The following is an 18,245-nucleotide window of genomic DNA, read 5'->3' as shown; positions in this document are numbered from 1 at the left end:
CCTTAATTAATTATTCATGTTTTCATTAGGAGCAATAAGGAGAAACAGTTGAAATGACAGGTTCTTCAGATTACTGAGAACCCTAAAATATTCATTTAGTCTTTGGTTAGCAAACCTTTTTAAGGTAGAGGGAATACTAACTTTATAATCAGAGAGATCTCAATTTGAATCCTAGCCACTTAATAACTTTGTTGTAATATAACATTTACTTCTTTGAGCATCAATCTTCTCATCTGTAAAATGGGATAATAATGCCTGCCTCTCAGGAATGCCTAAGGGTTACAGATAGTGAAGATAAACCACTTAACGGAGTGCCTGATACAATGCCTGACTCCTAGTAGCTGTATTAAATAGCACCCATTAGTAACAGGAAAGCTATAATGGACAAGGTGCCTTTCTGGTCTGGTTTAACTCAACAACAGGAAATCATCCTGTTGGTTTGAATGATGCTTTTCTGCTTTATTCTTAATCATTCTGCAAATGATTCTTCAATTTGAGTAGAGAACCTTTGGAGTATTTGGAGATAACAGTTGCCAATCTGAGAATGGACAGGTATTTGTATGTAGAATGCATTTATTATAGCTATTAAATGTGAGGGCATAAAATTACATTTATTAAATATATTAAATGATCCTCTGTTCACAGGTTCATGTTTTCAAAGGAGTTTCTGTGATTCTATTTAGCCAAGAGAGTCTGTGAAGTAGCTTCTGTCCTTGAGAACACTAACACTGTTTCATTATATCCATTGGGGAACAGAGAAGTTACACCTTCTCCTAAAGCTCACACAAACAGAGTAGCAGTCTGTTTCACAAGCAACTGTGTTCAGCAAAGAATAAGTGATGTTAAAACCTGCTTATGTGACGTGATGTGGCATAAGTGATTCTATGATTTCTTTGTCCCTAAATAATTGGAGTAGAGTCACATGAGATAATGCATGCAAAAGCATTTTGAAAACTAAAATTTTCATTGTAATAGATCATTATTATTCTAATTACTACTAATATAAAGAACTTAATATAGCATGGGCCAATTATCAAGATAAGGGTATTTCTGAAGTTGTGAACATTTGGTACTTAGTTTTATACTGTTTTGCTTTGTTCTCTAATTGTTTTGTGCATTTTAGTCTTACCCCTCTAACCCAGGTAAATTGTAAGTATGAGCATTTAGTCATTCACTACAATTCATTACTTCAAAAATTGTTTACTGAATGCCTATCACATGCCAGGCATAGAGCTAAGACCTGTAGCCAAAGAGGTGAGTGGATAAAATGCTTTTCCTAACCTCAATGCGCTTTCTCTCTGTTGATCAAGAGAAGACTAGAATATAGGACGCTGAGTTCTCTGACAAGCTCGGGGGCTGTCAGAGCGCAAAGGATAGACTAGGGTGAGGGATCAAAGAATGAGTTAAGCAGGTGAAAAAATGAGGGAATTCCATCTAAGTAGAGAAAACAGCATGTAGAAAGGCTCAGGGTGAGAGAGAGACACAGAGAGAGAGAGAGAACACAGTACATCTGTGGATCTGCAGTAATTCAGCATGGCAGATAGGATCATGGAGGCAGCATTTGGGATGAAGCTGAAGAAGTTTCGATTCTCTATTGCTGCATAACAAGCTGTCCAAAAACAAGGTGACATGCAACAACAAAAAACCATTTAGTTGCTCATGATTCTTCAATTTGATCAGGGCTCTGGGGAAAAGTTTGTCTCTGCTCCAAGAGGTATTGGCCTAGGCTCCTTGGTCACATAGCATCACTTCTGCCATATTCTATTGGTCAAACCAAGTTATTCATCCCTCCCAGATTCAAGAAAAAGGTAAATTAAGTCTACCAAGAGCAGAGTAAGTGGACAGGGATGGGAGGCTGTGGTTTCAGACAGTTCACTACAGAAGTATGGAGAATGACATGCCATAGAAGAGCCTGGCTTTATCCAGAAGTCTGTGATGCAACCATTAAAGGACTTTTTAACTGGGAGAAAGTAGAGGTCATACATTTTTACTAAACTGACCCCTGGAAGCAACTGGAGAATGGATTGGAGAAGGTGGGGCTGGCAGCAGAGGGGCCAGTTAAGAGCTGGTGCAATGGTCTGGGGAGAAGTAGGGAGAGCCTAGACTAAGACAATCTCAGTCAGTATGGTGGGGGAGAGAAGGGACAGATTCATTCATTCATTTATCCATTCAACCAGCGTTCATTGAGTGACTATTACATTCAGATGTGCTAAGAATGTAGCAATAAACAAAACAAAGTCTTTGGCTTTCTGGAGCTTATATTGTGGTGAGGGAAAGAAAATAATTAAGATAAGTATGTAAGACTCTTTTTAAAAATTTATCAATATACGATGTAGTTGATTTTCGTGTCCCTTTACCAATTCCTCTCCTCGCCCCCATCAACACCATCTCTGTTCACTTGTCTTAGCAAGTTCAAGGAATTGTTGTGACTGTTGTGTCTCCCCCCCCCCCCCACCGTTTATTGGTTTATATATTTATTTATTTTTATTAGGTCCCACAAATGAGTGAGAACATGTGGTATTTCTCTTTCTGTGCCTGGCTTATTTCATTTAATATACTTTTCTCTAAGTCCATCTATGTTGCTGCGAATGGTGGTATTTCATTTTTTTTCATAGTGGAGTAGTATTCCTGAAGACATCTTTTAAAGAATAAAAATAATGGAGAGAGGGGAGGTAGGACATATTAGCAAATATGTGTTTATTTTGGTAGCGTTCCCAGGGAATGGTTTACTGAACAAAGAGCTAAAAAGGAAGTAAGGAAACATGCCATGTGGCTACTGGGAGAAGAACATACTGAGTCGATGGAAGAGCAAGCACAAAGGTCTTGTGTTAGTTTCCTAAGGCTGTCGTATCTCAAACTGCACAGCTTAAACAACAGAAATCTATTGTCTCAGTTCTGGAGGCTAGAAGTCTGGGATCAAGGTGTCAGCGGGGTTGGTGCCTTCTGAGGACCACGAGAGAAGGATTTGTGCCAGGCTCTCTCCCAGCTTCTGGTGGATTGCTGTCAGTCGTTGGCATTCCGTGGCCGGTGGACACATCACACCCCAATCTCTGCCTTCGTCTTCACATGGTGTACTCTCCATGTGCATGTCGCTGTGTCCAAATGTCCCTTTTTTTATAAGGACATCAGTCTTACTGGATTAGGTCCCACCCTAATGATCTCATGTTAACTTGATTACCTGTGTAAAGCTCCTATCTCCAAATAAGGTCACATTCTAAGGTGCTGGAAGTTAGGACCTCAATGTATCTTTTTGGGGGGAACACAATTCAACCCATAACAGGCCCCAATGAATGAGTAGGTCAGGCAGAGGAGATGAAAGGAAGCCATGTGACTGAAGTAGAGTGAGCAAAGGAGAGAATGCTGGATGAGCTCAGAGAGATCAGAGGCCCAGAGGAGGTAGGGCCCTTAGGTTATGGGAAGATTGTCAGCTTTTCCTCTGTGAAATGGAAAGCTGGTGTACTGGGGCAGAGGAGTGACATAATTTGTCCTATTTTTTTCTAGGGTTGCATTAGCTGCTGTGTTAGGAATAGACTGAAGGAGGGTGAAGGAAAATGAAGAGCCATGGTTAGAAGGTGACTCGGAAATTTGGAGAAGTGATAAAGGTGATTAGACCAGAAAAACAAGAGCAGAGTTGGTGAGAAATGGTCAGAATCTGGGTATGAGGATCAGCTGATGAATCACATGAGGAACTAGGCTTTGAGGATGATTTCAAGGTGTGGGGCCTGAGCAATGGAAAGGTGGAGTTGTCATAAACTCCAGGTTTAAGGGACTATATCAAGGGCTCAGTTGTGGACATGTTATGTTTGAGATGCCTGTCAGATATCCAAATTGAGATATCAAATGTACAGTTGGATATGCAGAAACAGTCCATACAAATTTAGAAGTTATGAGTACATGGAAAATACCTGAAGACATGCAACACAGAGGTGCCTTTAGCAGTAAGTTATATTCCCTGAGGTTTTTAAATGCAAAATAGGGATCATAACCCCTCCCTCACAGCATTACAGTGAACAGCAACTGAAAATAACCTGGGGAAGAGCACAGAAAACTACAACGAGGATCCAAATATGAGGGACTGATATAAAGGGCTCTCAATAAATGTCCATTATGTGGGTTGAATTTTAAATTGGTGAAATTTTGGTGACTACCCTCCGAATTTTTGTCTCTTGTTGCTCCCTCCTAATGGCTGAGTTTCATTTCCAAGCACCTTGAGATATTTATATATTTAATAAGGAAAGCCCATGCCTCTCACAGATGGATACAACAGCCTTGTAACCCTTGCCCATGCAGGGTTCCGAAGTAGTTCAGAGAAAGTCCACAGCAGTGTGCAGAGGGTTAATCCCACATCAATGAGGATGAGCAAACCAGGAGCCATTCTAAATCTCAATACCACATGCTGCCTTAGGGATCATCATGTACTAAAGCCCAAGATAAAAAGGCCTGACAAAGATTATTGACGGTTTACCTTTTAATGAGCAGCTTGGATTGATTCTGTTCCCCTCTGGGATGGCTTTCTCTGTCCTTACTCCACCCAAGAGGCCATGGGGAACAGCAACAAAAAATACAAATCTCCAATTTGAATAATGCAAGGATCTGCTTTCTAGCAAATAAAGTTTCCATGGGTGAGAAATAACTCAGAGCTTTAAAAATATATGTTTAGAATTGTTATGATTATCATGATTATTATTAAGCACTACTGGTACACTGGACATTTTCAAAGAGGCTGGTTGCCTCTAATTGGATATTCCTTGCAATTTCCCTCTGGGTAGGTCAGCAGTGTTAACTCTTAATCATCCAAGGCAATTAAATGCACGCAGTTTTAACCTATGTACCAAAGGCTGCTGAATTGTTAATGTAGTTATAATGGTAGAGCCAGACATAAGGGAGCTATTCAGGAGTAAGAGGCTGGCGACCAGTTGTGTGAGCTCTTACACATCTGTTTTGGAGAGGGAAATCACGCATCTGCAAAAGTTCTAGGGATATTGAACCTGAGGCATGTCCCACTGTGCTTCTCTCTGGACCCCATTTCTCTTTGCAGGGGACCAGAGCTCCATCTGGGCCACTAGGTCATTTGCTGAGCTTTGAATGGAGCCTTCAGGTCACCCTTGGGGTAGATATGATGGTTCCTAGAAGTGGCCTGTAGTAGGAAGAACCAAAGAGGAAAAGAAGGACTTTTGAGATAATCTTTTGGACAACTTTAATATGTTGTGACCCTAAGAAAACAATTAAGTTCTGTACCAGCTTTGCCAACCACCCAACCTTGAATCTCACACCATTTCTGATCTCCATCCCTGTACCCCCATTCCTGGTACATTGTAGAAATGGGATGAGAATGTCTGTAATACACAGTTCTTGATAGTTATTTTCTATGACCCCAAAGTGGCTAGGACAGTGACTTTAGATTTTTTAGGAACCCATATTTAAAAAAAAAATTACATTTTGACTTAACATATATATAGTCATACATATAACTGAAACAAAGAAAAATTTCACAGGTTTCACAAAACAATAATTACCTTTTTTTACATGCAGTGCATTCTGATATAATCTGTACCATTTTTTAAAGATAGCCATGACAATTAATCTATTTTCACAACCTACTAATGGATCATAATGCATGTTTTGAAACTAAAAAGGAGAGTAGGAGAAAGAGGTCAGAACCTTTACATTCTTAGCTCCCTCCCCACCAGGCAATAGGTTGGTATTTGCTGTGTTCATTTGCCCAAGTCCACAGCCCCCACCTGGGAGCTCCCTCCTATAGTTAAAGCCACTGCTGCAGTCCTCTCTGGGTCATGGCAACTGCCCTCTTCCTTTGCCCTTGAGGTTTATGGGTACAGTTCACTACAATTTACTAGGAATAATGCTGCATCCTCTAAGTTGTATCTTCTTTAGACCCTCCTCCGTCACCCATTTGGGCCATCCGTTTCAGGTTGGGTCTTGTGGTAGACAGCTCAGACATTCTTTCAAGAAAGAATGCATAGAAGAATGCACCCAGCTGCATGGAGTGAGGTCTGCAGGCAGGCAGCCTCCAGAGCCCAGCTGCAAAGACCTCCTTTGTCAAGACTGCACTCTTCTGGGGCAGCTCTCTTCTGGTGACTGAATGAAGCAAGCAAGCAGGCCTATGAAGACCAGATGCAGAACAACCTTGACAGGCAGTATTCCTCCAGAGCTCCCCCCAGGCTAGATAGGCTTTTCTGGGTCTGCCTGACAATTCAGCTTCTCCCTCTGTCCAATCCTGATCTTCTCCCTTCCTTTTTAGGTAGGTGTTGATCTTTTTTGAACAATCTTGTAGCCCAACTGTGTCTCTGCATCTGAAACTGGCACCTGGGGTTATAGAAAGGTCTGTTTCAGCAGTGGAGGTATCTCCCTATCCGTCTTTCTACCCAAAGGACCACAAAGTAAGTAACAGCCTCACACACCTGTCCTGCCTAATCTCTCACTCTAACACACAAGGCAGAGAAAGATGTTCTCAGAGTTGAAGACTCCTCCTTAGGAATGGGTGTGACTGGGAGTAAATGTTCAGCTGTTAGCTTCTTGACTCTTTTTGTACCATAGCTTGATTTCTGCTGAAACTCAGTTTCCCCAGCTTATTTAAGAGCATTTCCAGGAACCAGCTAAAATCCTAATCTGAGCCAGGAGGGTGTGCACCACAATAGTGTTTACTTGTGACTGGTATGGAATGCTCCTAGAATATTCCCCAGACCCCCAATCTGAGGAGCAAGAGGACCTTCCCGCCCCTGGGTGATGCAGTTGCTTTGTCTTGCTTAGCACAGAGGCTTTAGTACAGATAGAGGGAAGGATGCTACCATGAATGATTTATTCTATGTCCTCATCTAGTAGCGCATCCCAGAGATAAGTCTTTTTTTATTTTTTTTTTTCATGACACTAAACAGTATTCCACACAATTCCTTTTTGAAGAGTAAAGGATGAGTAAAAGGAAGTCTTCAGGGCTCCACCCCTCTCTCTCCCTCTCCCCAGTTCAACCCAGCATCTCCACTTTCATTTTCTCTGCATAGCTGTGACTAACACAGTCTGTCATTTTACAGATGAGAAATTAAAGGTTCAGATGAGACAACTAACTTGCCCAAGGTCTCTCAACCGATTCCTATCAGAGCTGAATAAATGCAGGTCTTCTTGCTGTCTTCATTACTTAATAGTCCAGTGTGATTTTCTTAGAGCCTTACCAATCAGAAAATGGCAGCATACTCAGACACGAATGAGTAGAAGGTAGAGAGACGAATGCTATGTCTTGGCGATAGAGGAAACGGGGGTTGTGTTTTGATTATATGTGTGAAATCTCCTCATTCTATTTAAAATCATATGCTAGAATCACCATTTTATCTGTAAGAATGTGATTTATTCTCTTTGGACTTCTAGCACCAATTTCAAGCTTGGCCAAAAACAACAACAACAAAAAATAGATTCTCTGTAAATGTTTGTCTATGGATGAATAAATGAATAAATAAATGAATTTTTAAAAATCCCTAATATCAGTAGCTCAGAGCTAGGGCAGTCACAACCGTTGTCCTACTTTAATGGTAGCTTTTGTCTCAGCTGATGGCTGATATTTCAGGTGGGTAGCAGGAAAAGAGCCAAATTAAACTGCTAACAGGTCCCCAGATCTGATGGAAGGGCGTTGGGTGGGGGTGAAAATAAGATGTAGGTTGCCATTAATGCAACTAATCATGTGACATGATGTATTTCTTGCTGAGACTGTAGCTTAAATCCCAATTACCTTCTGGTGACAAATGAACTCGCTGAGTAATTCATTTTGACTGCTAGAGCTCCCACCTTCTGTGTTACCATTGCATGGGGAAGGTGTATGACAAATTTCCAGATTTAATTTTAGTGCTTCAGAGCCCAAGTGGCACAATTACCAGATCAAAAGTGATGGCAGAATATTAGCACGAAGAGTTCATGTGAAGCTGAATTTTAACTAAGGATGTTCAACCTCGTAATCTTGCAAGTGGTGTGGAGCTTCAACTGATCCCAGGTACCTAGACCTTGGGATTTTGTTCCTCTCTGACTTCATTCTGATCCCTCCCTTTCAAAAGGCCTCTGAGTCCTGCTGATTGTGTTTCCAGCACATCTCTTGAATTCCTCCCTTTCTGCCATTTCTCTCCACCTTTCATGTTGACTGTTAAAAGCAGTATGCTTAGTGATTAAGGACACAGATCCTATGGTCCACTGATAGGAGTTCAAATCATGCCTCTGCCTTGCCCTCCTTATGTAACCTTGGCCAAGTTGCTTAGATGCTACTGTAGGGTTGACCTGAGTATTAAACATGATTATACAAATAAAATTCATAGGCAGTAAATGTACAGTTGAATATAGTTGTTGGGTTTTGTTTTTTTTTTTACCAGTAAGGGGATCGCAACCCTCGGCACGGTGTGGTCTGCACCATGCTCAGCCAGTGAGCGCACCGACCATCCCTATATAGGATCTGAACCTGCGGCCTCAGTGCTACCAGTGCCGCACTCTCCGAGTGAGCCACGGGGCCAGCCCTGAATATAGTTTTTATATTAGCATTAGCATCCCAATCTGGCTCCTGTCCACTATTCAATGTCTCTTCAGCCCGGGGGTCTGAAAACATTTTCTGTAAATGGCTAGATAGTAAATAATTAAGGCTTTGTGAGCCACACAGTTTCTGTTGTAACTACTCAGTTCTGACATTGAAGCAAAAGCAGCTATAGACAGCAAGTATACAAATGAATGTGGCTATGTTCCCATAAAGTTTATTTAGGACTGTGATATTTGAATTTCATAGAATTTTCACATGTCATGAAAAATTTTTCTTTTGATTTTTTTCAAGAATGTAAAAACCATTCTTAGCTTGCATACTGTACAAAAACAGATTGTGAGCCAGCTTTGGCCTGTGGGCCGTAGTTTGCCGACTCAGGTTCTGATCTACTGTCTCTATGGCCAGCTTCATCTTCCTGAAAGACCCCTCACGTCTTATTTTTTCTTTTCTCAAAATCTTTAATGAGTCTATACTGTCAAAAATAAAAACTAATTAGTCTGGTCTTGAAAGCACTTTGAGGTTATGGCTCTACCAACTTCCCTATCACAGCTCAAACCTCTCAATTTGCCCTTCCCAAACAGTCTCCCCAGGTTTTTATGTTGCATTCCAAAATAGTTACTTACACTTTTTTCAAAAGTTTATGGACATAGTCAATTTACTTATGATAGAAAGAAACAAAGAAACAACAATCACAATAACATGGTGAACTTTCAGAAGGAGAGAACAAAACTATGGTTTCTAGAAGCAGGAAAGGAGGGGGGGGTTGGGAGAAATTAGATAATGGATACTAAAAATAATTACATTTTGTAATGATGAATATGCTAAAATTCCTGATTTGATCACATATAGTACACAAATACAGATAGTCAATTCTGCACCCCACGAATTTGTATAATCAATTATGTTTCAATTAAAAAAAAAAAAAGAACTGGAGAGATCCAAAAGCTTTCAGAAGGTGCTGTTGTGACAGCTGCCCAGCTTCTTGAGTGCAACGGAGCCCACTTGCTACTACAGGGTCTGAGGATGTGGAGGAAATCCCTCCCTCACTGCTCTGATAGCTGCTCTCTCCACTGCAACAAAGGCTTTCCATTCATTAAATCTCATTTCCTCCACACAAAGACTTTATAATGAAAATATACCCCCATTTTGCAGCCAAGGAAACTCATTCACAGAGAAGTTATGTAGCTGGCCCAAGGTCACACAGCTAGTATCGGGCAGCTCATCCTCTCAACCATAACATTGAACTATCTTCTTGAATATTTTTTTGCATGACAGCTGGTGACCTTCTGAGAGGAGCTTCTTCAACTGACAAAAATAAACGTTCCATTATGTGCATGAATGTGTGTAGGCATATGTAATACCTTCCCCCGAAGTTAAATTTCCCCTTTATGTCAAACCCAATGATAACAGGAGGAACACGAGATACCTTATTTACAATTGCAAAACCCTGCTGTTCCCTAATCCACACAGACAGTCTTGAAAGTGAGCCCAGACATAGAAGCAATGCTGCTTTGAATGTATTCTAATCCACAGTGAAGGACTTATCCTATTAAAACATTTCCCATCTCCCTGCATTATCATCACCAGAGGACACGTTTTAGGCAGAAAGGGAGAAGCTGCTAAAATGAATTAGTTGCCTCGTTTTCCCGCAGAGAGAGCTGAAACCACATGAATGTAATGTGCCATGACACAGAATGGCCAACTTCCTTTAACAAGACTAATTTGAGCTGAATCGGCACATTGGTGGGGGCAATGTAAGGCACTTGCGGCTCTCTCCTCTGGACCTTGAGACTTCTGAGAAGATCTCCGTGGCACAGCAAGCATGAAAGACAAAATGCCCGAGGCTGTCTGGCTGGCTGGCCCCCTGACCCCTGCCAAAGCAAGCAGCCAATGCAGTGGAAAGTTGCCCATGGACCAGAAGACGCGTGCTTTCATTCCCCATTCAGGTTTGCCCTTAACTTGCTGGGTGTTTTTGAGTGAGTCACTTCAGCTCTCTGCTTTGTGTCCTTGGGTATAACCATCATCACAACCTTGGCTTTCCACTCTTTTGCAGGGCAGGAAGCACTACAGCATGGTGGTTAAGGGCTTGCAGCATTAAGGCAAGCCATTTGGATTTGGATACTAGATCTGTCACTCATTTCTGAGTGAAATGGGGCCAGCTATTTAGCCTCCATATGCCTTGGTTTTCTCATCTGCAAAATGTGAATAATAATAAGAGTACTTGCCTCACATGGTATTGCAAGGATTTAGTGACCTAATTCACGTGAACCTCTTAGCACAATCCTAGCACATACTAAGCACATAATTAATGATGACTGTAATATACATGGTCTTCTGCGAGGTGCTGTTAGACAGTATTTACTAACATACAAATATTACGATTTTCTATATAAATCGATCACATTTAATCTTCATGAAAACCTGTGCAATATTACAGGCATGTTTATTCCCAATTCAGATAAGAAATCTAAAAGCTAGAGGGGTTAAGTAACCTTCCCGCACAAATTGTTATTGTATGTTATGGACTGAACAAAGCACTGTTTCTTGTATTCTTTCCACAGTTTGTGAACTGTAACCTCTTTATACATGTAAAGGGTTGCTATCACTGAGGAATCAGGGATCTCTAACTTTCAACATGTTCTGGTGTCTGTAGGTTCTCTCATATTTGCTTTTATATTAACTTAAAAATGTTTTGAGATTTCCAACTAAAGATAAGGGTAGTGTTGTCCTAAGTGGCCAAGACATCCCTCCATCCATTTGAGCCAAGATTGAATTAAATGTGTTACAGAGGAAAGTGAAGAGAACGAGGGGAAGTGTTATTAATCCTTTCACTTGCAAAGCAGGATTGTTGGGCAAGGTAACAGGCTTGTAAACCAGACTGATGTCTTCATAGTGAAATTCCCAAGCACCTTGATTCTCCGCTTTTGACCTACCTGGGGCTCAACATAGAGGACCTAGTTCTTAGCATATGATAGGAAAGCCACAGAAATAGCTACTCATCAGTAGGAGGATCTAATTTAGAAGAAAAAAATTTTAAGAAGCTTCTTTCTAACCCTGAGGGTCATTTGGGGAGAGGGAAAAAAGGAACAAGGTGGGCAATTATGATATACCCCTCTCCAAGCCAAAGCCAGATGCTATATTGGATTAATATAGGTAACATTGATGGCAAAACTTTCTTATTCCCTTTTATTAGGACTCTAGAAAGAGAAAACTTTTGGGGCTACCCCACACTGCCCTGCTGTGGGACACAATGTCATCAGGCAGAGAGATGCAGGAGGAGAAGCCAGTATTCAGACCACAGCAGGCTAGGGGAGGGATGACTGGTCAGTGGGCTGGATGCAGAACATGACAGAGACTTTGGGGGTCTGCAGCCAGGGGAAACTGAAGGGAGGACGGCTGGGATCAGACTAAGCTCCCTGCACTCTGCCTTCTCCATTGCTCCTCAGCCATGGCCTCCCCCATGTGCATCTAGCTATATTAAGGGAGGAACAGGGGAAGAGGGAGACCATGAAAGAAATAAAACATTATTCTTTTTAAAATCAGAGACACTGAGCACTACCTTAAAGGGCTTAAATTATAGAATTGGATTGAAATTAAACTAAATTGAACATTTATTTTGCTCAAATTTTATTTTTTATGCCAACCATCTTATGAGAGTTTGAGAGGGAGCCCAGATTAAACTTAGAAAAAAATTTTTAAATTACATTTTATCTGCACACATGAATCCTGGAGTGAATTAATTTACCACAAGTGTGTGTGTGTGTGTGTGTGTGTGTTATATATAATATATATGCATAATATATATATGTGTGTGTATACACATATGTATATATATGTATGTATGTATATAAATGATACTTTATTTTACATAGCTCTTTATTGACTAGATTTGATTCTTACAATATTTCTGTGACTTTGGCAGGGCATGAGTTATTTTCTCCATTCTACTAACCAAGAAACTGAGGGTTATAGAAGGCGAATTATTTTTCCAGGATTACAGTTATAAGTGATAGAAAGGATTGGACTTAAATTCATCTTCTGAATCTAAAGCTAGTATTTTCCCCACTACATCATATTGCTGGAATAATGTATTCCATGTATTCTGTGTCATGGATGGTTGTATTTTGAAGAGTATAAGTGAAAGAAAAAGTCATTCAGACTATATTTAAGGGGAAAAGTCATTCAGAAATGTTTATTTAGGACCCTGCAATATCCTGAAACCTAAACATGAGGGAAAATGTAGGAAAAATTAATATAATCACACTCCTTTGGTACTTGAGATCTTTCTATGGCCTATCCCCTATCTGTATATCCATTTCTATGCTTCTTTGTCTAGAAATCCCCTCTCCTCAAAGATGCTTTCCCTATCATCCAGGGGAATTCCTTAATATGGCATTTTCCAAAGCATGTTTTATAGAACACTAGTTCCCTGGCATATAAACAAGTATAACAAAGAAAAGGAGTTCTAATGGTCAAATAAATTTGGAAATCACTGGGTTAAATACATTAAATAGATGTCTTTACTCAAAATTTTTTCAGATGCTTTGATATGATAAATGAGATTTCTGACTCCTAGAAGCCAAAAAATGTGTTGTATTTCTCACCTTATTTAACCATGGAAACAATTTTGTCTGTGGTATTCTGTATTACTTGTGTTGTTTAAAGCACATGTTAACACCGCCACCTTAATCAATAACTCTGATGGATGAGAGAGAGTTTGGGCTATGACATGGGTCATTCCCTTGACCATTAAGGTTGATCCAGCTGACTGGATGGATGGATGGTTACATGCCAGTGCTACATGCTCCAGCAAACAGTGTGACCTTCCCATGAGGACCATTATGAGGTCAAGTGACTGTGCTCCCCTCAGATCCTGATTCCTGCTTCAGCACTTCTTGCCATAATTCAGATATCTATAGTATGAGTCGTGCTGGGAGGAAACCAGGTCTAGGTGAGAAGAGTGCTATGGAAATGTTTTAATTCATTAAATCAACAAATATTTTTGAACACCTACAAGGAGTGAGACATTGTGCTATGTGCTAGAGATACAGCAGCAAATAAAGTGCAGTCACTGTTCTCCAACACTCACCATCTAGGGGGAAGGGGGTTTGGAACCGACACATGTAGAAGCCAAAATGATAGACTAGTGTGGTATTTTATATATATATATATATGCCTATGCTTAGGTGCAAGGCAGGCATAGGGCAAGGAGGGCCTCTGCCCAAAGGGGTCAGGGGAAGTTTTGAAGAGGGGTAGTGCCAAGGCTGGGGCTTATGGAATGAGTAGTGTTTTTACCTGGTGGAAATGTAGCGCATCCCAAGAAGAGAGAAGAACATGCACTAAAGTAGGATGTCTGCAAAGACATGGCATTGCCAGAAAATGAAGAGTAGTACAGCATGGGAGAAGTACAGAAACCAAAAGATGTGCTGGAGTATGCAATGCTGGAGAGGCAGACAGGAGATGGATTACAGTGATCCTTGTGCCCCATGCTGAGGAGTTTGGCCATGAGGATCTGTCTGCTACTTCCCTAGGCAGCTTTGACTCTCCTTCTTCCCCACTGATGTTTTAAAAAGTTAGATTGTGATGGAAGCAACCAACAACCCAAATCCCGGGTTCCTGGGGGTGAAAGGAGCTAGGATCAGACAGTTCAAGGGAACCCATCTTGCATTTGGAGCACAGTAGCAGGATTGTTCTGGGCCAGAGGTAGGATTTGTGGTTCAAGGAGGATCCATCACCATGAAGCAATGTCAGTGAGGAGCATCAGGACCCCAGCCTAGCACCCCAAAGTTAGGCTGTGCCCAACTCCTGTGAGGGCATCCAGAACTAATGAGGACACCAAGACAGATGCTAAATCCCATCAGTTGGGCAAACACTCTGTGGATTCAGAAATGGACTGCTGGTCATGGGACACATTGAGGTCTAGAACAGTAATTTCAAAAGCTACCTCCTTGTGAGGTTGAGCCCTCTTATAAAAGCCTAGTGATTTGAAACCATTATGTCATTTAATCCTCATGACAACTCTAGAAGGTTTTATCATTCTTGTTTTATGGAAAAGGAAGCTGAGGCTTTGAGGCATAGATGGGAGTAAGTAGCCAAGCCAGGACTTAAACCCTGGTCTGTCTCACTCTGTCTGACACAGTGCAACCGCCATGTTATACTGGCTCTGTGTTCTAACCCTGCCTCTCTGCAGCCTTGGTCAAAGTTGGCCAAAGGATGGGCTGGGACTCCCTTGAGGTTCTGTAGTGCCAGCAGCAGAGCAGGACTGGAGCAAATCATGGCCCACTGTATCTAGTGGCTTTGCCACTCCAGGTACACTTGTCTCTTCTTCATGACCTTTTATTCACTTCCATGCTCGCCACTGATGAAATATCATCAGGATCAACATTCCTATGACACCTTCCTCTGAGGAACTCAATACATCATGAAAAAATTATCTCATTCATCCCTAATGATTCATTTGAGGCAGCAGTCATTTCTACTCCCTTATTTCCAGATACCCAAGTTAAGAGGCTAATCTACAAGATCATAGAGAAAATTCTTCACCAACCTGGTGAGTCCCAGATCCCCAGCTGGGAAGAATATTCAGTCCATTTATTTTCTCTGCCTATTTGAGGCTGTGTACTCTATTTATTCCATACCTTGGGTCTTTAGATATTATGTTTGGATCACTAAAATTGCCTAATGAATCTATCAAGCAAATTTCTACTAAATACCTTTCAGTTTAGACTATAAGCCTAAATGCCAACTTTAAGTAAGACCCTTCCCCACTTCTACCAAGTGAGAGGATTAGCTTTATGATATTTAAAATCCCATCAACAATGTGATTCATACTCATTTTACAGATGATGAAATTGATCATGAAGTTAATGATTCAGTCAGCACATTTCAGAACCAGAATTCTAGCCAGTTGGCAAGTTGCTATTTTCAAGGAAAATATTTGTTTAAAAATATTTATTGAGCATCTATTATATGCAAGGCACTGTGCTGGGCACTGGGGGGATGTAAGTAAAAAGAAATCATTCCTGCTCTCTAGACAAGTATTGATTTATTGGAGGAAACAAATACATTTAAAAATCCCAGCAGGATATGAGAGGAGTTATAGTGAAAGCTTGAATGAGGTTTCACAAGAGCACAGAGAAAAGAGTTGCTATCCAAGCCCAAAGTGTATAAGGAAGCTCACAGCAAAGGTGACACCTCAGCTCCGGAGGAAGAATTGACCCGTGAGCTGATGAAGTTGACCAATGACCAGTTGTTCTTTGGTAGCTTGTAAAAAAAGACATCCTAACTTTATTTTGACTGTCTTTGAAATTTTAAAAAAACCTTTAGCAAATGGAGTCTTAGGATCTGCCTGATGGAGAAAAAGCTGTAAAGAGACCATATAAAAGGACAGATAGAAAGAGAAAGTCCTCAAAGATACAGGGATGTATACTTAGAATGCCTGCCTGCCATCTAGCAATAAATATGGCTGGCCTAAAAATAAATAACTGTGTCTGACAAGAACAAAGAGAAATAAAAACAAAAGTCATTGGAGATAACAGGAACCTGCACCTTGTCCGAGCTATCTAAAAACTGTGGTGAGATTAGAGTGAATTTAAGAGACCCAACCAAGTTGATAAGGGAATGCCAAAATGAGAACAGAGAGGAAGATGACAAGTCTACAACCAATTAGTCCTTAACAGGGGGTTGGCAGGGCTCTAGAGAATCACCCAGTGTAATTTACTGACTAGGAAAAGTAGACATTCCTTTAAAAAAAAAAATTAAGTCTTTATCTCAGTGACTGTTAGCAGAAGAGGTTGGGAGATGAGCATAAATTCCCTTCTAGAGGAGAGAGAATAGCACTGGGAAGAAATAAAGGTGGATCCTAACAAGAGAAAGTTGATTAAGAAGTAAGCTGAGAGATTGACAGAGTGGGCAAGCCTCGGATGATTGATCGGAGTGTTTTGAAAAGCACATTCCAAGCTGGATGACGTCTGAGCATCTCTGGACTTCTCTGGGTGGAGAGAGGGAAAGTGTTAGGAACCCAAGTCTTATGCACTCGTGAGCTGTCTTGCCTTTGGATATGCAGGAAGTAGGGAACTGGTGTTTGTTGGAAACAAATTACCTGCTGGGCACAATAGTAAGTACTTTACATAGCTTGTCTCATTGATTTCTCATCATATTCTGCAAGGAGGGTGTTATCATCAGAAAACGGAGGGTCAGAGAGGTTAAATAACCTGTCCCAGGTTCACAGGGTAAGTAGTAGACCCAGAATTTGAACTCCAGTCTGTCTGATCATGAAATTTAAATGCACATTTAACATCATTCTAATGAAATAGTCACACCCTCTTACATTTTTGTAATAGATGTGTCAAGCCTAGTAACTGGTAGAAGCTCAAATAACAGTAGCTAGTAAAAATAGAAGTAGGAATGGTATGAGAAGGAGGAAGAGGATCTATATTTTAATCGTAATACCTATCTCAAAGAGTTGTTGTAAGAAATGAGATAACATGTCAAGTTCCATCACAGAGCCTGGCTGGGGCATAGTGAGAATTCAAAAACTGAGAGGTCCTTTGGTATTAGACACCTTGTATCATATTTCTCTGTAAGTTTTTTACATGTTTGAGCTCCTCTAATAGGCTCTAAGCTACTTGAGGGTAGAAATTTGTCTAACTAATCTGTATTTCTCACAGAACTTTACAAATGAAGGAACTTAATCAGGATTTACTGAATGCAGGCAAGTGCAAATGAATGCAGATTAGGACTTTATAGTATAAAAATACCATAGTTCTCTTTATAGTTACTGTTGCCATTAATGTTATTTTTATCATTCCAAATAATACATCTACCATGCTTTAAACACACACACACAACTGTGTGAGTGCACATGTGTGAGTATGTGTGTAGTAGTGGATCAGGTCCTTGATATACGTATATAACCAGTTTATTGAGGAATCCAAACTTAGTGGTATAAGCCTGAGTTTTTCCTCATTCATTGTTCACAACATGCTTATAAAATCTGCTTTTCTGATTCCTTAATGTCTTAGGCAGAATTCGTAACCCTCCAATCTCATACCAGATTTTATATCTGCCTTTCCCCTGTGCTGGCCAGAATGGTGGCTTAGAGAACACTGTGGGAGAAGGTTGCTTGGGGCTGGTTCTGGGATACTTCTACCTGTCTTTCCAATGCTCATCTCCTCTGATGTTGGGGGCTGGAGGGGCAGTAGAACAGGAGGGGCAAATACTACTTTCTTACCAGCTTGTGATAATAGCCCCAGCCTCTGGTCTGGTTGCAGCTATTCTGTGGCTGACCTTCTGCCTGTCAGCACCTCCTGTTAGATATATATCCAAATGCTGACTTCAGGTAGGCTATGATGAGCGGTTCTTGAGAGGCCCCAATATAGTAGACTTGGCGATACTTGACCTCTGTCACTCTATACTCTGGCAGGCCACACCAATGCTTCTTGCTATTGGGACCCCTGCCTGGCAAGAAATCCTCTTGATAAGCAATCAAGACTGCTCAAACCTACCCATCTCCTATACCTTTGACCCAAAGGAAATCACTCATTCTTGCTACTTCAAACCATGGGAATAATGGCAGTGCTATGCATTGAATGTTTGTGTCCCCCAAAGATTCATGTATTGAAATCCTAATCCCCAATGTGGTGGTATTTGGGGATAGGGTCTTTGGGAAGTAAATAGATCATGAGGGTAGAGCCAGTGCCCGTCTAAGATGAGACACTAGAGA

Source organism: Cynocephalus volans, chromosome 8, assembly GCF_027409185.1.
Source record: "Cynocephalus volans isolate mCynVol1 chromosome 8, mCynVol1.pri, whole genome shotgun sequence".
In the NCBI taxonomy this organism is placed as follows: Eukaryota; Metazoa; Chordata; class Mammalia; order Dermoptera; family Cynocephalidae; genus Cynocephalus; species Cynocephalus volans.
This window is presented reverse-complemented; position numbering follows the sequence as displayed.